This window comes from Dendrobates tinctorius, unplaced genomic scaffold (genome assembly GCF_039654945.1).
Source record: "Dendrobates tinctorius isolate UK_male_01 unplaced genomic scaffold, ASM3965494v1 ptg000016l, whole genome shotgun sequence".
Taxonomy (NCBI): Eukaryota; Metazoa; Chordata; class Amphibia; order Anura; family Dendrobatidae; genus Dendrobates; species Dendrobates tinctorius.
In genome coordinates this window covers 60,771,309-60,790,943 of record NW_027361684.1, presented here as the reverse complement: position 1 = coordinate 60,790,943, position 19,635 = coordinate 60,771,309, and the positions used below count along the sequence as shown (strand labels likewise).

Genomic DNA, 19,635 nt, shown 5'->3' with positions numbered 1-19,635 from the left:
TAGAGTAAATAGGCCTAATTTTGATAACCTTTCTGGGTATTGTAATGAACCAACTACATTTATCATTTTAGTAGCCTGCTATTGAACCCTTTCAAGTTCTGTAATGTCTTTCTTGAGCACCGGCGTCCAAAATTGCACACAATACTCCAAGTGTGGTCTGATGAGTGATTTGTACAGAGGGAGAATTATGTTTTCATCTAGTGTCCCCAGACCTCTTCTAATGTATCCCATGACCCTATTTGCTTTGGTGGCAGCTGCCTGACACTGGGCACTCCAATTTAGCTTCTTATTGACTAAGATGCCTAAGTCTTTTTCCTTGTCTGATTTCCCCAGCAGTTTCCCATTTAGTAAGTAATTATAGCATCTGTTTCTCCTTCCCATGTGCATAACCTTACACTTATCTGTGTTAAACCTCATTTGCCATTTTTCAGCCCAATTCTCCAATTTACTCAAATCTGTCTGTAGTTGCAAACTGTCCTCCTTTGTGATAACTACCTTACATAGTTTTGTATCATCTGCAAATACTGATATTTTACTGTGTAAGCCATCCACTAGATCATTAATAAATATATTAAATAGTAGGGGGCCCAATACAGAACCCTGTGGTACCCCACTAGTAACCCTGGCCCAATCTGAGTATGCACCATTAGTAACCACTCTTTGTTTTCTATCACTAAGCCAGCTACCTACCCATCTACACATATTTTCCCCTAGCCCAAGCTTTCTCATCTTACTCACCAACCTTTTATGTGGGACAGTGTCAAATGCTTTAGAGAAGTCGAGATAAAAGACATCCAATGATTCTCCTTGGTCCATTTGAGAGCTTACATCCTCATAGAAGCTGAACAGGTTAGTTTGACAGGAGCGATCCTTCATAAATCCATGTTGATATGGAGTTAAACATTTATTAACATTGAGATATTCCATAATGGTATCCCTTAGAAACCCTTCAAAAATTTTACCCACAACAGATGTTAAGCTTACCAGCCTATAGTTTCCAGGTTCCCTTTTACACCCCTTTTTGAATATTGGTACCACATTTGCTTGCCGCCAATCAAAAGGAACAGATCTTTAAATATAAGGAATAGAGGCCTGTCTATCACATTACTTAACTCCCTTAATACCCGAGGGTGAATTCCATCAGGGCCTGGTGATTTGTCAATTTCAATCTTACTAAGGCGGTTCTGCACTTCTTCCTGGGTTAGGCAGGTAATACTTAATGGGGAGTTTACATTATCACTCTGCATTTCTCCTGGCAAATCCTTTTCCTGTGTGAACACTGTTGAGAAAAAAATATTTAAAAATTTGCTTTTCCCACATCGCTCTCTATGATTTCACCCTCATTGTTCTTTAAAAGGCCGACACCATCAATTTTAATCATTTTACTGTTTATATAATTAAAGAATAGTTTGGGGTTTGTTTTACTTTCCTTAGCAATGAGTGTCTCAGTTTCCACTTTTGCTAAATGTATTTGTTTTTTACACATTTTATTTTTTCTCTATAACTTTTTAATGCTTCTTCATTGCCCTCTTGTTTTAGCTTCCTAAATGCCTTGTTCTTGTTATTTATTGCCCTTTTTACATACTTATTTAGCCACATTGGTGTTCTCCTGTTCCTAGCCCTTTTATTTCTGTATGGTATGGCTAGCTCGCAGTGGGTGTGTAAAACTGATTTAAATATTTCCCATTTATTTTCTGTGCTCCTATTTTTGAGGACATTGTCCCAATCAATTCGGCGAAAGTCCTCTCTAAGCTGATCAAACTTTGCTTTCCTGAAATTCAGCGTTTTCGTAACCCCCTTCCAGGGCACCTTACTGAAGGACAAATGGAATTGTATTATATTGTGGTCACTGTTCCCTAGGTGCCCATCGACTCGTACTTCTGTTATTCTATCTGGCCTGTTGTTTAAAATTAAGTCCAGAAGGGCTGTCCCTCTAGTTTGGCCCTGCACAAGTTGTGACAGATAATTATCCTTGGTTACTGACAGAAATTGGTTTCCTTTCTGAGATACGCAGGTTTCAGTTTCCCAGTCTATTTCGGGGTAGTTGAAGTCCCCCATAATAATCACCTCATTGTGATTTGCTGCTTTGTCTATTTGTTTCAATAATACATTTTCAGTGGTTTCTGTTATATTTGGTGGCTTATAACAAACCCCTATGAGGATTTTATTACTTTTCACTCCTTGTATCTCCACCCATAGAGACTCCACCTCTTCATTTCCCTCTTGTATATCTTCTCTTATATAGTATTGGTGAGAATTTGAATCTCACTAGAGATTTGAGGACGCTGAACTATTGTCTCAGGCCCAGTAAAGATTACACCGCAATGTAACAGGCTGAAATTGGATGGTGTATGACAAGGGGCGTCTATAGGATTGGTGAAAATTTGAATCTCACTATAGATTTCAGGAAAGATGTATATCTTTGTACCGTGTTAGCCAGTAGATAGAAAAATATTCAGGATTGAGAGTCCTCAGTAGTTGATACCTTTTAATGGTTAACTGAAAAGATGGTAACACATTGCAAGACGTCACTTGTCTTATCTATTGCATTTTTTCTAGGCTGTATTGTGCATAAATATGTGACTTCAGATTTTGTATTAGTCTAGCCTGATGAAGAGATCTGAGTAGTCTCGAAAGCTTGCAATGTGTTACCATCTTTTCAGTTAGCCATTAAAAGGTATTAACTACTGAGGACTCTCAATCCTGAATATTTTTTTATAGATTTCAGGACGCTGAACTATTGTCTCAGGCCCAGGAGAGATTACACCTCAATGTAACAGGCTTAAATTGGATGGTGTATGACAAGGTGTAGGGTGTATATAGTATTGGTGAGAATTTGGATCTCACTAGAGATTTGAGGATGCTGACAATGTTGCTATCAGTCCAAGCAAGCAGCCTAATAAGCAGGACTGCTGCACACACAAAGGGGTGGAAAAATGAACGCTTGGTAACTATGCAGAAAAGAGGAAGAAAAGTATTTTTGCTTTTAAAAAAGCAGTTTGCACAGCAGTGTGCAAACAGCAATGCAGCTATCAGGGAGCCTTATAAGGCAGCCTAATAACCAACAGAGCTGATGCACAAAAATAGAGCCTCTCCTGTCACTGCACACAAAGTGTTGTGTGTTGAAAGTGGAAATCGCTAACAGCAGAAGCAGTTTTTTGGTTCTTCTTCCCTGCCTAACGCTCTCCCTTCTTCTGAATCAGCAGCAGCAACCTCTCCTTAATGCTAAGATCGGCAGAAGTAAGATGGCGGTCGATGTGTGCGCCCTTTTATAGCCCCTGTGATGCCACACAAAGCCAGCCAATCACTTGCATGCCCTTCTCAAAGATGGTGGTGACCGATGCCTATGTCATCGCATTGCCCACAGTGTGCGTCCTCCATCATTGGCTGAAAAAGGGCCCTGGAAGCATCTTTTGAAGCGCAACTTTGGCTCTCTGGTCGCTGACCTCATGGCCGACCTCACGCTATGGTCGGGTTTCGCTTCATGAAACCCGACTTCAGCGAAAGTCGCCGACTTTTGAATATGACCGACCCTTTTCGCTCAACTCTACATTTTACCACTAATGTAAAGTACAATATGTTATGAAAAAACAATCTCAGAATCAGTGGGATACATTGAAGCATTCTAGAGTTATAACCTCATAAAGTGACAGTGGTCAGAATTGTAAAAATTGGCTTGGTCAATAAAGGGAACCCGTCACCTGTTTTGGCCATGATGAGATGACCATCACCTTTCAGGGCTTATATACAGCATTCCATAATGCTGTAGATAAGCCCCTGGTCCAATCTGAAAGAAGAGTCTTGAGGAGATCATTTGCATATTCCCTGTGCCTTCTGGGATAAGTGAAGAGTCTCCGTGAGCTCAACGATCACTGGGTTTTGGCTGTTGCAGCTGAAAAGAGGAAATCGGAAAACCAGGGGAAGAGTCTTGAGGAGATCATTTGCATATTTTGGCTCATCTTTCATCGTTTTTAAGAAATCTCAATATGGAAGAGGCCAGGAGCCATTTGGTGAGCTGCATTTCTTGCTACATGTTCACAGACTTACCAGTGGAAAAGCCAAACTTCACATGCCACAAATACAAGCTTGTGTCCCTGTTGGAGGAAAAGTTGCAAAGTCTCGAAGAGAGGTTAGCTACGTTGAAGATCATTAAGTAAGGCGAAGAGTTCTTAGACAGAGCAGAATTATCTCTTCATGTTACAGAAAGAGAAGAAATTCGGAGTGCACCTGAAGAAACAGAGGAATGGAGACATGTGACCCAGAGAAGCAGGAGGATCAGGAGGCAGTCAGCACCCATACTCCTCAGGAACCAGTACCAGGCTCTCACGCAGGAAACCAATGAAGAAATACATCAGGATGAGACTTTGCCCACAAACAGCAACCTTGTACGCCTTCAGAGTCCTCCTGGATGGAGAAAGAAAAATGTTGTGAAGAAGAAACGGAGAGTGGTGGTCATGGGGGATTCCCTGTTGAGAGGAACAGAGGCCGCTATCTGCAGACCGGATATAACTTCAAGAGAAATGTGCTGTCTTCCAGGTGCAAAAATTAAAGATGTGTCTGACAGGATATCAGGACTCTTCAGATCTACAGATGACTACCCATTCCTGCTACTACATGTGGGGACAAATGACACCGCAAGAAACGACCTGGAAACCAACTGCAGAGACTTTGAAGACTTAGGCAAGAAAGTGAAAGAACTGGGAGCGCAGGTGGTCTTCTCTTCCATCCTCCCAGTGGATGGCCATGGAACAAGGAGGTGGAATAAGATTCTGCAGGTGAACAACTGGCTACGTCGATGGTGCTGTCAGCAACGATTTGGATTTCTGGACCACGGAGTGAGGTACCTTTACGATGGACTACTTGCTAGAGATGGGGTGCACCTTACGAAGACTGGAAAACATGTATTTGGAAGTCATCTTGCTACACTTGTAAGGAGAGCTTTAAACTAGAACAACATGGGAAGGGAAGCAAAAGACTAGAAAAAGCCATACACCTGACAAATTCTATTGAGAACTCTGCTATTAGAAGTGGAAAGGAAGAACAAAGACAAAAGAATCTAATTAATAAAAACATTGGAGAAAAAGAAACCAATCACAAACTAAAATGTTTCTATACTAATGCACAAAGCATGGGCAACAAACAAGGAGAATTGGAACTACTAACGCAGGAGAAGAAATATGATGTAATTGGAATCACTGAAACTTGGTGGGACAATACACATGATTGGAATACAATACTAGAAGGATACAACTTATTTGCAAGAAACAGACTTGATAAACGAGGAGGAGGTGTCGCATTGTATGTTAGAAATGCATATATCTGCACAGAGATTGAAGCTTCAGAGACTGGGAGTTCTGTGGAAACTGTTTGGGTAAGAATACAAGGACAGAACAATGGAAAGGACACCATTGTAGGCATTTACTACAGGCCGCCTGTGCAAGCTGAAGATATGGATGAACTCTTTATGCATCAAATGGCCAAGTTCTCCCAAAAATATGACATAGTTGTCATGGGAGATTTCAACTATCCAGACATTTGTTGGGAATCTCTCTCAGGCAAAACTAACAGGTCAAGGAAATTCTTATCCTCTCTTGCTGACAACTTTATCTTCCAAAAGGTAGGGGAGAAAACAAGGGGAACTGCTACCTTGGATCTAATCCTTATAAACAGGGAGGAAATGGTTGAGGAGGTAAAAGTGGCTGGGACCCTAGGAGGTAGCGACCATGCTATTTTAGAATTTTGGATAACTAGAGGACGAAGACCTGTGAAGACTCAGACGTCAAGGTTAGATTTCAGAAAGGCAGATTTTAATGGATTCAGAAAGAGAATTGGAGGGATCCAATGGCTGGATATCCTTAAAGACAAAAATGTCCAGGAAGGATGGGAAATCTTGAAAAATGAAATTCTCAAAGCACAATTGTTAACAATTCCAAAAAGAGGGAAGAATAGGAAGCATTTAAGGAAGCCAGGATGGATGAACACAGAACTTAAGCACATGCTAAAAAGGAAGAAAAAAATGTTTATAAAATGGAAAGAGGGAGGCATATCTAAAGAAGAATATAATGCTGTCTGCAGAACCTGCAGGGCACAAATCAGATTAGCTAAAGCTGACAATGAATTGAGGCTTGCAAGAGATGTCAAAAGCAATAATAAAGGATTTTGGGGATATGTCAAAAGTAAAAGAAAAGTCAAAGATGCTATAGGATTTTTACAGGATGAAAATGATGAAATGGTAAGACAGGATGTTGAGAAGGCCGAACTTTTAAATTCCTATTTTGCATCTGTTTTCTCTCAGAAAGGAAATGTGACATCAACTGTTCTTCACTGTCCTATTAAGGGAATAGAAGAATCCAAGATATCTATAAACAGAAAGATAGTGAGGAAACACTTAGCTAACCTAAATGAATTCAAGTCTCCAGGTCCAGATGAATTACACCCCAGAGTACTGAAGGAGATAGCAGAAGAAATTTTTGAACCCCTCTCCATAATCTTTGAAAATTCTTGGAGGACAGGAGAAGTCCCAGAAGACTGGAGAAGAGCAAATGTTGTTCCTATCTTCAAAAAGGGGAAGAAGGTGGACCCAGGCAACTATAGGCCGGTGAGTCTGACTTCTATACCAGGAAAGATCTTTGAACAAATTATTAAACAACATGTATGTCAGTACCTGGATAAGAATGAAAGGATTAAACAGAGTCAGCATGGGTTTGTAACTAATAAGTCATGTCAGACTAACTTAATTTCCTTCTATGACGGAATCACTGATTGGGTGGATCAAGGAAATGCTGTAGATATAGTATATCTTGACTTCAGCAAAGCATTTGACAAAGTATCTCATACAATCCTTATTGAAAAAATGACTAAGCATGGAATGGACAAGGCAACTGTTAGGTGGATTCATAACTGGCTTAGTGATCGGACCCAAAGAGTGGTCGTAAATGGCTGCACATCCAGTTGGAAGAATGTCTCAAGTGGGGTACCACAGGGCTCTGTCCTGGGCCCTGTATTGTTCAACATCTTTATCAACGATTTAGATGAAGGAATTGAGGGTAAACTGATTAAATTTGCTGATGACACAAAGCTAGGAGGGATAGCTAATACTAGAGAAGAGAGAGAGAGGATTCAAAAAGATATAAATAAACTGGAGAAGTGGGCAGCAACTAACAGAATGGTTTTTAACAGGGAAAAATGCAAAGTACTACATCTGGGCAATAAAAATGAAAAAAGCATATACAGAATGGGAGGAATAGGGCTAAGCAACAGCACATGTGAAAAAGACTTGGGTATACTAATAGATCACAGACTGAATATGAGTCAACAGTGTGATGCAGCAGCAAAAAAAGCAAATGCAATTCTAGGATGTATTAACAGAAGCATACAGTCTAGATCACGTGAAGTCATTATTTCCCTCTACTCCTCTTTGGTCAGACCTCATCTGGAATATTGTGTCCAGTTTTGGGCACCACATTTTAAAAAAGACATCAACAAACTGGAGCAAGTTCAGAAAAGAGCAACCAGAATGGTGACCGGTCTGCAAACCCTGTCTTATGAGGAAAGGTTGCAGGATTTGGGATTGTTTAGTTTGCAAAAGAGAAGACTGAGAGGAGACTTAATAGCTGTCTACAAATATCTCAAGGGCTGTCACATTGTAGAAGGATCATCTTTATTCTCATTTGCACAAGGAAAGACTAGAAGCAATGGGATGAAACTGAATGGGAGGAGACACAGATTAGATATTAGAAAAAACTTTTTGACAGTTAGAGTGATCAATGAGTGGAACAAGCTGCCACGAGAAGTGGTGAATTCTCCTTCAATGGATGTCTTCAAACAGAGGCTGGACAGACATCTGACTGGGATGATTTAGCGAATCCTGCTTTGAGCAGGGGGTTGGACCAGATGGCCCAGGAGGTCCCTTCCAACTCTACGATTCTAAAAATTCTAAAATTCTAGATTAGAAAAATAATTTTTATTATGCTCACCAGGGGGGTTCGATGCGGACCTGTCTGATTCGTGTCGCAGGTCCGGGTAGGGCGCCTAGCATCTTCTTGTGATGCTGCCCTCCTGCTTGCTTCCTCGCTCCCAGCATTACACTTCTGCGCAGGCGTACTTCTCTGCCCTGTTTGGGGCAGAACAAAGTACTGCAGTGCGCAGGCACCGTGAAAGGTCAGAGAGGCTCAGCGTCTACGCACTGCAATACCTTGCTCTGTCCTCAACAGGGCAGATAAGTACGTCTTCGCAGAAGTGCGAAGCCAGGAGTCATGAAGCAAGCAAGAAGACGGCGTCACAAGAAGATGGGCGGTGCCGGACCCAGAGATGCGACACCCATCTGAATGGACAGCATCGGACCGGTCAGATGGCCCTTGGCCTTAATTTTTTGCTAAACTACCTCTAGTATTTTTAATGTGCTTCAGTGATTCTGTAGTATACCACAATAAGATGTAGGCCATTTTTTCCCTATGTGTAATAAGTTGTGCGCTCTGACTTACTATAACTATACCTATAAAATCCTAAAATGATGCTGCTTGGCTGTGCTAGACCAAGTGATGTGATAGGTGCATTACAGGGAGGCTTGCATGGCAGACATCATGAGCTATCAAGCTGCTGCAATATTTAAGAGAGTGTGAAATCAAATTTCAAATTGTTTGAATTTGTGGAAACATGAGATTTCATGATATTTGACTTAAACTCGATAAGCAGTGTATCGATCCAAAGCTCTAATTGATATGAAGAGGGGCCAGCATAAAGGGGGCTCAGTATTGAGAATGAGCAGTATAGGAGGCTTTGAACAGCTGACATGTGCCCGGAACAGCCATGGATGGAATCGCATTTCACCCGCGGCTATTAACTCATTGAATGCCGCATTTCACCCGCGGCTATTAACTCATTGAATGCCGCTGTCAAAAGCTGACACCTGCACTTAACAAGCGCTTCTGGCAATTGCACCAGAAATCCGCCCACTGGTGACCCACGTCATGCCACGTGGGTTGGCATGACAACGGAATGTCTCCTGGAGACCTCTATGGTTGTCACTTCCGGCTTGCTGTGAGCACCAAACAGTGCGCTCATAACAAGTGAGTATTTCTATTACATACGGACAAACTGATCGCCTGTATAGCAGCCTCTAATCTCCCATTGAGACTATTGAAGCATGCCAAAAATAAAAAATGTTTTTAAAAATATAAAAAAAATTAAAAAATAAATGTTCAAATCACATGACATTGTAAAACCAATGGTGTTGTTCAAAAGTAGAACTTGTCCCACAAAAAACAAGCCCGCACACAGTCATATTGATGGAAAAATAAAAAAATTATGGCTCTGGGAAGAAAGGGAGCGAAAAACTATTACTAGTTTCTTTGAAAACCTAAAGTATAGCTAAAGACTGAACACATGAAAAGCAACTGTTTTTTACATTGCAATGCAAGCATTCATTCAATATAGCATTTCAAGTGGATTTCAGACGTGAACCATGTGAAAAAGATGTTTTGTGCACAGTGCCTCATTTTTATTTACCAGTAGAGGACGTGGCCACTTAAAGTAATTAGGGCAGCATGAATGCCAAATATGGCCATATATGTTGAATTCACTTTGAAATAACTAAAGAGCTTGAAAGGTGCTGGATACAATCCTCAGAGACCTTAGATTGTTAAGTATGTATTTTCAGGGAAATTAGAGGCATTGGAGAACTTTTTTTTGCAACAGATTGATTTATTTCAAATCAAATTTCTCAACCAAATTTCAGTAAAATTGGCAGATTCAAATTTCAAAAGATTTATCGATCACTAGTTTCACCTTATAGGTGAATACAGTTTTATCATGTCATGAATTCAGGGAAAAACTCTGATTCATTATATTTGACATTTTTTTCTGGATGTTAAAATATAAGAACATTTAAAGGGAACCTGTCAGCAGGATTGTGCACAGTAACCTGCACACAGGGTCAGGTCGGCGCTGTTATACTGATTAAAATGATACCTTTGATGAAATCCGTCTTATGGTTGTTCTTTAATCTTTATTTTCAGTTTCTAGTTAATGAGATTCTTGTGCCCTAAGGAGGGGCACAAGGAGGGGTCTGCATGACTGCTGACAGGTCTATAGCTGATCCGAGAGCGGCTACTATGCAGGCATGGGCGGAGGAGGAATTTTTTTATTCTTCTCCAGTAAAACGGCGCCGCCGGTGCATGCACAGTAGCAGCTATCAGAATTTTTAATCAGAGCAACACATACACCAACCCTGCCTTAGGGCACGAGAATCTCATTAACTACAAACTGAAAATAAAGATTAAAGAACAACCACAAGATGGATTTCATCACAAGGTATCATTGTAATCAATATAACGACACCAACCTGACACTGTCTGTAGGTTACTGTGCACAATCCTGATGACAGGTACTTTTTTTTAACACAGACATTATGCAATATTCTTTACTCATTTTAATATATTTCCATGTATATTGCAACAATTCTTAATGAAATTAAATCTTAAGACATCTGTGAATATAACAAGTAGAAAACATTTTTGTCCATCATTCTGTTTCATATTATCATAATTAGCATGCTTTAAAATATGCACAGAAATTTCTAATGAAGTTATTCCAATACACCTCTTCTCTATGACAATAAAATATTACTTTATGTATATAAATCTATTGTGAATGTTTGATTTTCTAGAACTAATTACTATGCTATAAATACCCACTGATAGCCATAATATTAGATTTATTTTTAGTATTATTTGTTATCTCACGCACCGCTGCACATTACGTCCACATGGAAAAATATAATCAAATAATTTAATAATTACATTCTCTATGTGAATATTTGTTTATTATCATATAGCGTTTTAGTACAATAATGCAAGAGTAATGTGAATAAGCAATGTAAAATACACTGTAATTTACATTTAGTTAAATGAAAAAAATAGGTTTGAAAGTTTCTTACAATTCTTTTTTAAGCAGATATACAATGTTTATAAGTTAATTTAGTAAATGTTTCTAAACTTTTGGTAGTGGTAGTGCATGCAAAACCACAGTGCCAACACGATCAATGTTGTGCATATAGCTGTTCTTTACATTTATAATAAATGTGGGCATTGACGAATCATCTTGCAAAATTGTGAGCTTGAACTTGTTTGGATGTTAGTCGAGGTTCTTTATACAACATCCGCACAATTTTGCGTTGAAATCTCTTGTCAATTTTTCTTTTCCGTCCACATCTAGGGAGGTTAGCCACAGTGCCAGTGCCATGGGCTTTAAACTTCTTGATGACACTGCGCACGGTAGACACAGGAATATTCACGTCTTTGGAGATGGACTTGTAGCCTTGAGATTGCTCATGCTTCCTCACATTTTGGTTTCTCAAGTCCTCAGACAGTTCTTTGGTCTTCTTTCTTTTCTCCATGCTCAATGTGGTACACACAAGGACACAGGACAGAGGTTGAGTCAACTTTAATCCATGTCAACTGGCTGCAAGTGTGATTTAGTTATTGCCAACACCTGTTAGGTGCCACAGGTAAGTTACAGGTGCTGTTAATTACACAAAGTAGAGAAGCATCACATGATTTTTTGAACAGTGCCAATACTTTTGTCCACCCTCTTTTTTATGTTTGGTGTGGAATTATATCCAATTTGGCTTTAGGACAATTCTTTTTGTGTTTTTTCATTTAAGACAAATTAAATGAAGATGATAATAACAAAGAATTTGTGTTTGCAATCATTTTCAGGAAGAAACTGAGTATTACCTAAGAGAATTGCAGGGGTGTCAATACTTTTGGCCACAACTGTATATATTGTGTATATTCTGTATAATATAGTTCTCCAGATTCATTTCTAGAGTTGAGCAAATTTGTTCAATAAAGCAATATGAGGATTGTGTTTTTGTAGGCCAACCTTTAATTTTCTAATAGTTTACTTTTGAATGGACAAACTAACTGCATACTAATAATTTTTTCCCCTATTTTAGAGTATTAATTTCTGACCAACAGTAAGTGTACACTATATGTCATTAATACAAGTTGTGATCATTAATGGAGCAGAGTTGAGCGAATTGGTTCGGGTCCCTGCTTATTTGGTAATCTATAGCGCTTACCAAAAGAGCTACAGCGGGAACCTGGATACATGGAGCACATCGGGTGTTCTGCTAATCAGCAATGCAGCTGCATGTGTCACGGCTGTGTCACAGTCGCAGCACATACATGAAGAGCGCCTGTGTGTTAGGCTCTCAATGCATGTGCTGTGACTGTTTTGTGTGACATGACTATCTGGTATAACAACATAAAAATTAAAAGTTTGAAAATTGTGAAATTTTTTACCAAATTTTGATATTTTCACAAGTAAATGCAAAAAATATTGACCTAAATTTGCCATGACCATAAAGTACAATGTGTCTCCAAAAAAATTTCAGCGCTATTATCTCACAAATTGACACTGGTTAGAATTGTAAATTAGGGAGGTGAAAACAAGCTTGGGGTGAAGGGCTTAACCCCTTAGTGACAGAGCCAGTTTGCAGCTTAATGACCAGGCCAATTTTTACAATTCTGACCACTGTCCCTTTATGAGGTTATAACTCTGGAACGCTTTAATGGATCCCACTGATTCTGAGATTGTTTTTTCGTGACATATTGTACTTCATGCTAGTGGTAAAATTTCTTCGATAAGTCTTGTATTTATTTATTAAAAAAATGGAAATATGGCAAAAATTTTGAAAATTTTGCAATTTTAAAAATGTTACATTTTTATGCCCTTAAATCAGAGAGATGTGTCACAAAAATGTATTAATAAATAACATTTCCCACATGTCTACTTTACATCACCACAATTTTGGAAGCAAAATTTTTTTTTGTTAGGGTTAAAAGTTGACCAGCGATTTCTCATTTTTACACCAAAATTTACAAAACCAATTTTTTTAGGGACCACATCATATTTAAAGTCATTTTGAGGGGTGTACATGACAGAAAATACCCAAAAGTGGCACCATTCTAAAAACTAGATCCCTCAAGGTGCTCAAAACCACATTCAAGAAGTTTATTAAACCTTTAAGTGCTTCACAGGAACTAAAGCAATGTGGAAGGAAAAAATTAACATTCAACTTTTTTTTGCAAAAAATTTACTTCAGAACCAATTTTTTTTATTTTCACAAGTGTTAAAAGAGAAAATCAACCACAAAATTTGTTGAACAATTTCTCCTGAATACGTCGATACCCCATATGTGGGGGTAAACCACTTTATCAGCACACGGCAGAGCTCGCAAGGGATGGAGCGCCGTTTGACTTTTTCAACGCAGAATTGGCTGGAATTGAGATCGGATGCCATGTTGCGTTTGGAGAGCCCTTAATGTGCCTAAACAGTGGAAACCTCCAACAAGTGACCCCATTTTGGAAACTAGACTCATTAAGGAACTTATCTAGATGTGTGGTGAGCACTTTGAACTTTCAAGTGCTTCACAGAAGTTTATAAAGTAGAGCTGTGAAAATAAGAAATCCATTTTTTTCCACAAAAATGATCTTTTCGCCCCCAAATTTTTATTTTCACAAGGGTAACAGGAAAAATCATACCCCCACAGTTGTTGTGCGATTTTTCCTGAGTACGCTGATACCCCATATGTGGGGGGAACCACTGTTTGGGCGCATGGGAGAGCTTGGAAGGGAAGGAGTGCCATTTTGGAATGCAGACTTTGATGGAATGGTCTGCGGGCGTCATGTTGCATTTACTGAGCCCCTGATGGGCCTAAACAGTGGAAACCTCCCACAAGTGACCCCATTTTGGAAATTAGACCCCTAAGGAACTTATCTAGATGTGTGGTGAGCACTTTGAACCCCCAAACGCTTCACAGAAGTTTATAAATGCAGAGCCGAGAAAATAAAAAGTTTTTTTTATTTCCACAAAAGTGATTTTTTAGACCCGGAAACTTGGTAAATAGTGGAAAGCCCTCAATTCTTGTTCCAACCCTAACCCCAAAACACCCCTAACCCTAATCCCAATCCTAACCTTAATCCCAACCCTAATTCCTAATCCTAATTCTAACCCTAATCCTAGTTCGCCCTAACCCTAAATCTAACCCTAGCCCTAACCCGAGCCCTAACCCTAGCCCTAACACTAACCCTAACCCTAGCCCTAGTCCAACCCTAACCCTAGCCCTAATCCTAACCCTAGCCCAACCCTATCCCTAACCCTAGCCCAACCCTAACCCTAGCCCAACCCTAACCCAAGCCCTAGACCTAGCCCTAACCCTAACCCTAATGGAAAACTGAAAAAAAAATATTTTTTTTATTTCGTTATGTTGGCCTAACTAAGGGTGGTTTCACATTAGCGCGAAAAGTTTGATTTTGGCGCGCACGGCGCACCGTCAAAAGTGCGCAGCGCAGGTCAAAGCGCAACTAGCGCACGGCCTGCGCACGATCTGCGCACCCTATGCTAAAGATAGGGTGCGCCGATGGCAGGCGCCGCTGTGCGCTAGGAGGCGGTGCTACAAGCAAGGGGCGGGCACGCCGGGCAGAGAGGCGGCTCGGGGGCGGAGCTACCCCTGGCCGTGCGTGCGCTTAAAAAGCGCTAATGTGAAACCACCCTAAGGGGGTGATAAATGGGGGGATTATGTACTATTTTGTTTATTTTGATCACAATGATAGTTTATCATCGTGATCAAAATGAATGAATGGAATCTGCCAGCCGGAGCCGGCTGATTCCCCGGATCCAAGATGGCGGCGCCCACCGGAGGACGTCGGCGGGACGCAGGACCACCGGGAGGGGACAGAGGACCACGGAGGTACCGGGGGGATCGAGGACCCTCTTTCTCTCTCCTTTGATGTGCGATCACTTCAGAGGAAAGAGAAACTAAAAGTAAAATTGCTGCTTTTATTTGCGGTCGCCGTTATAGGGTTAATAACAGCGATCGCAAAAGCGGGGTCGGTAAAAACTGACCGACTCATGTTCTGTGGGGTCTCGGCTATCCCCGGCAGCTGAGACCCCAGAGAAAATCCGACACTGGGGGGCATTATTCACTTTCTCCACAGCGCCGTGAATTAGCGGCACTGTGGTTTTAGTACCCTAAATTACCACCGCTAAAAGGCGCATCGGCGGTCGCTAAGGGGTTATAGCAATTTGCAAAATTGATTCATTGTTTTTGCAACTTAGAGGCACTGCAAATATTACCAAAAAATGCCCACTTCTTAATGAAACTTTGAGCCCCAATGCCAAAACGCACAACTATAGTTATTTTGTCTACGTTATCCTACCCCTTATAGATTATTAGACCTTTCACATCAAGCCCTATGTTTTTGCTATGTCAGATAGTGAGCTTATATGTATTAAATTTTCTGTTTTTAATTTTTTTGTTCAAGTGTTCTGTATTTTATACGTTTCTGTATTTCATATGTGCAGTGCAGTGCTATAAAACAAATATATAAAATATATTCAGTACAGTTTAAAACTACTAAAATAAGTTGGCGTTTTCTTTCAATACACCTGATCTTGCTTCTTCTTTTTGCTGTATTTCAAGATAATGCACTAAGTTTTTGGATAATCACAAACATTCCCCGTCATAAAAGAATAGTAATATAACTTTGATTTATACTTAGACATTTACAGAACCTATGCGCATTAAAAGTAAAGCATTTTCTTGTCACTTGCATCATTTTTCCAAACTGTCTTAAAAAATATGTGCATTGTTTCAAACAAAACATCTCACCAGCTGTTTATGCAAAAATTATTTGAACAAAAAACATGTCTTGCCATATGGCATCCTCGCAATGTCTTGGGAGCATGAAGGATACACCATGCAAAATGTTGTAGATAATGACCATGCTAAGTGGGATGTCAAATATTGAAGACACATTGCATTAATAGTTTATCTGTCCTTTTTATCCTTTTCAAAGTAAACATTACTTAGCAACTTGTATTTTATAACATGTTAATAATTCATTCTAGAATGAAATTGCTCATTAAAGGAAATTATAGGTCATTTGTTGTTTGCACATCAAAAAAATATCAGCCATTCATATATTCAATATAAAGCAGATTAGACTATCAAACTTAAGCAAAATAAAAAATAAGCAGGTTTTCTATAATTGCCTAAACTAAAACCTTGTTTAACCCTTTCCTCACATTCACTATACATGTTGTTTGTGTTAGTATTAAGCTTGCTTAGGAGTTATTCAGCTGGCACCTGCCTTTGAAAACTGTGAATGGAGTAAGGTCTGAACCCTTTTATTAACCTCAGAAAGCTGCATGTGAAGAGTAACCTTCAATAGTTCCCATAAAAACAAGAACATCTACTATATAATCGTCTAATTCTGTCTGTCTGTCTGTAACGGAAATGCCGCATCTGATTGGTCACGCCTGGCAAGCTGCGACCAATCAGCGACGTGGGATTTCCGTACAGACAGAGACATACAGACAGAATTAGACGAGGCCACCCTCCTTCCCCACACTGGCTGCAGCGGACTGAGGACCGGGCACACAGCACTGACCTGGTGGAGGACACTCGGCAGAGCAGGGAGCTTTGGCCGCGTCTGCATCAGAGACAGGGCCAGCGTCAGCACCTGGTGCACACGGGCAAGTGCTGGGTCCCCGATGAGATGGGGGGTCCACTCACACTGTCTGCCATACCCTCTGCCATCCCCCCATGCACTGACCCCATCCTTACCCTCCCAGAGACCCACCGCTGCCAGCAATGAGTCATTGCTGGCTGTTTTCTTCTGGCACAGGACCTGTGATGAGGTCACAGGAGGGGAGGATTCAGGAGTCACATGATCAGAAGCCTCGGTGTTTGCAGGACTCTGCTGTGCTGGTGGTCGTCGTGGTGCTGGATGAGGGAAGTTTGTGTGTGGGGTCAAGGGGGTTACAGGGGGATGTAGCAGAACTGTGTGTGTATGGAGCAGAGCCGTGTGTGTACGAGGTGTATGGAGCGGAGCCGTGTGTGTATGAGGTGTGCAGAGCGTAGCCGTGTGTGTACGAGGTGTGCGGTGCGGAGCCACGTGTGTACGAGGTTTGCGGTGTGGAGCCTGGAGCCACGTGTGTACAAGGTGTACAGAGTGGAGCCGTGTGTACGAGGTGTACAGAGCAGAGCTGTGTGTGTATGAGGTGTACGGAGTGGGAGGGGAGCCATGTGTGCACGACGTGTACGGAGAGGAGTCGCGTGTGTACATAAATACATATTCTAGAATACCCGATGCATTAGAATCAGGTCACCATCTAGTTTGTAATAAATCTGTATCTTTATCCTCCTGAACTAATCATTGATTCTCTCAAGTCTCATTTCACAAATTAAGTCAGTCTTAAGTGAATATTTGTTATTGCTGAGATAGGAAATGTAATTTGGTGCTTATAAAGTTCTACAGAGAACCATTACTGTAGGTTCAGGTTAACTTGCAGCATAAAATCTGTGTCTATCTCTAGCTCCTCCCACTACAAAAGTTTAAAATCACGAACTGTCATTCCTATCTCAGTAATGGTAAAATTTGCCTTCACGGAATACAGATTTTACAGATTTCACCTATGAATTGAGAGTGAAAGACAAATCCAAGATGAAAAAAGGAGCACTATTCTCTGATAACATACATATACATTGCAAAGTGGCTTATTTTCATATGAACTATTGGTTTATAAAATCAATATTAAATTGTAATTTATTCTATAAGAATATAAGATGCACGCTTGTCAGTCTCACCATGGTGCAATTGCAGTGTGCCAATGGGTCGTTATTAGTGATGAGTAAGTTTGTTTAAATTTGACTTCTGCAGTTTGCTCAAATTTGTATAGTAAATTCAATTCACATTGAATGTATTTCCTGAAAATACAATGTTCCATAATAGGCTCTGAGAAATGTGCAGGGCTTCGATCAAAATTACCATATGGTAAAAGTATAATAGCCACTTTGCTGCTTTCCTTACCTCCTACTGCCACTTCCATCTGGCCCTCTGTTATACTCTCTGTGGCCTCTTTGGCACTTGACATTTGGAATCCTCACTCCCTATATAAGCTTCAGACAAAATAAGGGACTCTGATGACAATTGAATCATGATGCCAGAGGCCTACTCAGTTGGAAGCCTTTATTCATAGCGAGAAATTCACAAGGAATGCACAGGAAACAACAGCGAAAAAAGTATTGGGAGGAGCAAGGAAAGGTGACTACATTTTTTAATTTCTAACCTGTTTTAAACCTCTTCCTAGTCTTTAGAATCAATCAAAATGGCAGCCAGCTATGAGCAGCATGAATCCAGCATTGCATTTTTGCATCCTTGTATGTTTTAATCTGAAATTCTGTCATCAGACAAAACATACTTTGGAAAGTCGGTTGAGGATTATGCAATGACTAGTAAAAGGCAGGTCTCTAGCCAAAATTTACAGGCCTTCCTTATATGTGTCATCCAAAACAAATTTGTGTCTTCCAAGATGTATAGCCCCTAGCTATCTTTGAAATTATGCTTTTTTGGTTTTAAAGTAAAACATAAAGAACTGCGATGACACAGTCAGTATCTGAGACATGGATAGCATCAATCTCCTGTCAGGTTCTGTTTGAAAGATTCCAAATTCAAGTCACCTATGAGGACTAAAGTAAGAAAAAAAAAAATATAACACATTAAAGAAAGATATAAAAGTTTGAATCAACACCTTTTCCCATTACAACATTAAAGAAATTAAAGTAATAGCAATTTGGTGTTGCTTCATCTAAAAAGACAGATTTAATGAAATTTCAAACATGGGAACTCTGCAGTAAATAAGTAAATGATAGTAACAGGTAAAAAAAGGGTACTTAGTTGTTATTCTTTTGATAAAAAAATGTATAGGCCAACCCACTGTGATCGTGACAATCACGTTCGCCCCTAACTCTAGCAATTCACTTTGCTATGTGCCAGCAAGCCTCAATATAGACAGGGGCAAAGCAGGATGTGAAGCTGTCTGTATTTTGCGTCTGCATGGGGAAAGCTAAATAGACGAGATGCACAACCCAAAAGAGGGGAACACCCCGAAGTGTGCAAAGTATAAAGAACTAAAGCAAAACAGAAAACATAGTCAAGCACATGTTAGGTATAAGTGCAATGTGTAGGAGCTTATTCACCCTATGGCCATTATAATATAAAATACAACCTAGAATAAAAACAATTAATGTATACATTGCAGTAAGTAAAGAGTAAAACATGTAAAAATCATAGAATACTTAGTTGATATTGTTTTGATTAAAAAACCCATAAATTATACTTCTAACAAGGCAAAAATGGAAAGATGAATATAGTGCAAACATAACACTAAAAACAAAACAAAAATACAGGCACAAATGCCATAATACATTGAACTCAACAACCAAAGACAAAAAACATACCAAAAGCAGGGATCACCAAAAATATTAACAATTTTTATTGAGACACACAAAGCCACAAAGTTTTTTTAAAAACATTTAAAATGTACAAATGGTTACAAAAAATGTAACAAATACATACAGGAGATCACTGTTCAGCACCTACAGGTAGGATATTATACTTTAAATATCCTATGATATAGAAAGATAGACCAGTGTCCTCATATAGGTAAAACCTATAATATAAAATAAGAAATCCTATCATTTCCAGAAAGTATTGACACCAAAACACCTACCAATAATTTCTTGGCTTATAAATGTCCAAACGTTTAAAGAAAACCAATGTCTCT

The 19,635-nt window shown here is 39.8% G+C and overlaps 1 pseudogene; it reads right to left on the bottom strand.

The window, feature by feature from the left end:
• The window catches only part of LOC141080677 (transcription factor E2F4-like), a 114,464-nt pseudogene extending 96,521 nt beyond the window's left edge, over positions 1-17,943 (bottom strand).
• Positions 17,944-19,635: the final 1,692 nt, after the last annotated feature.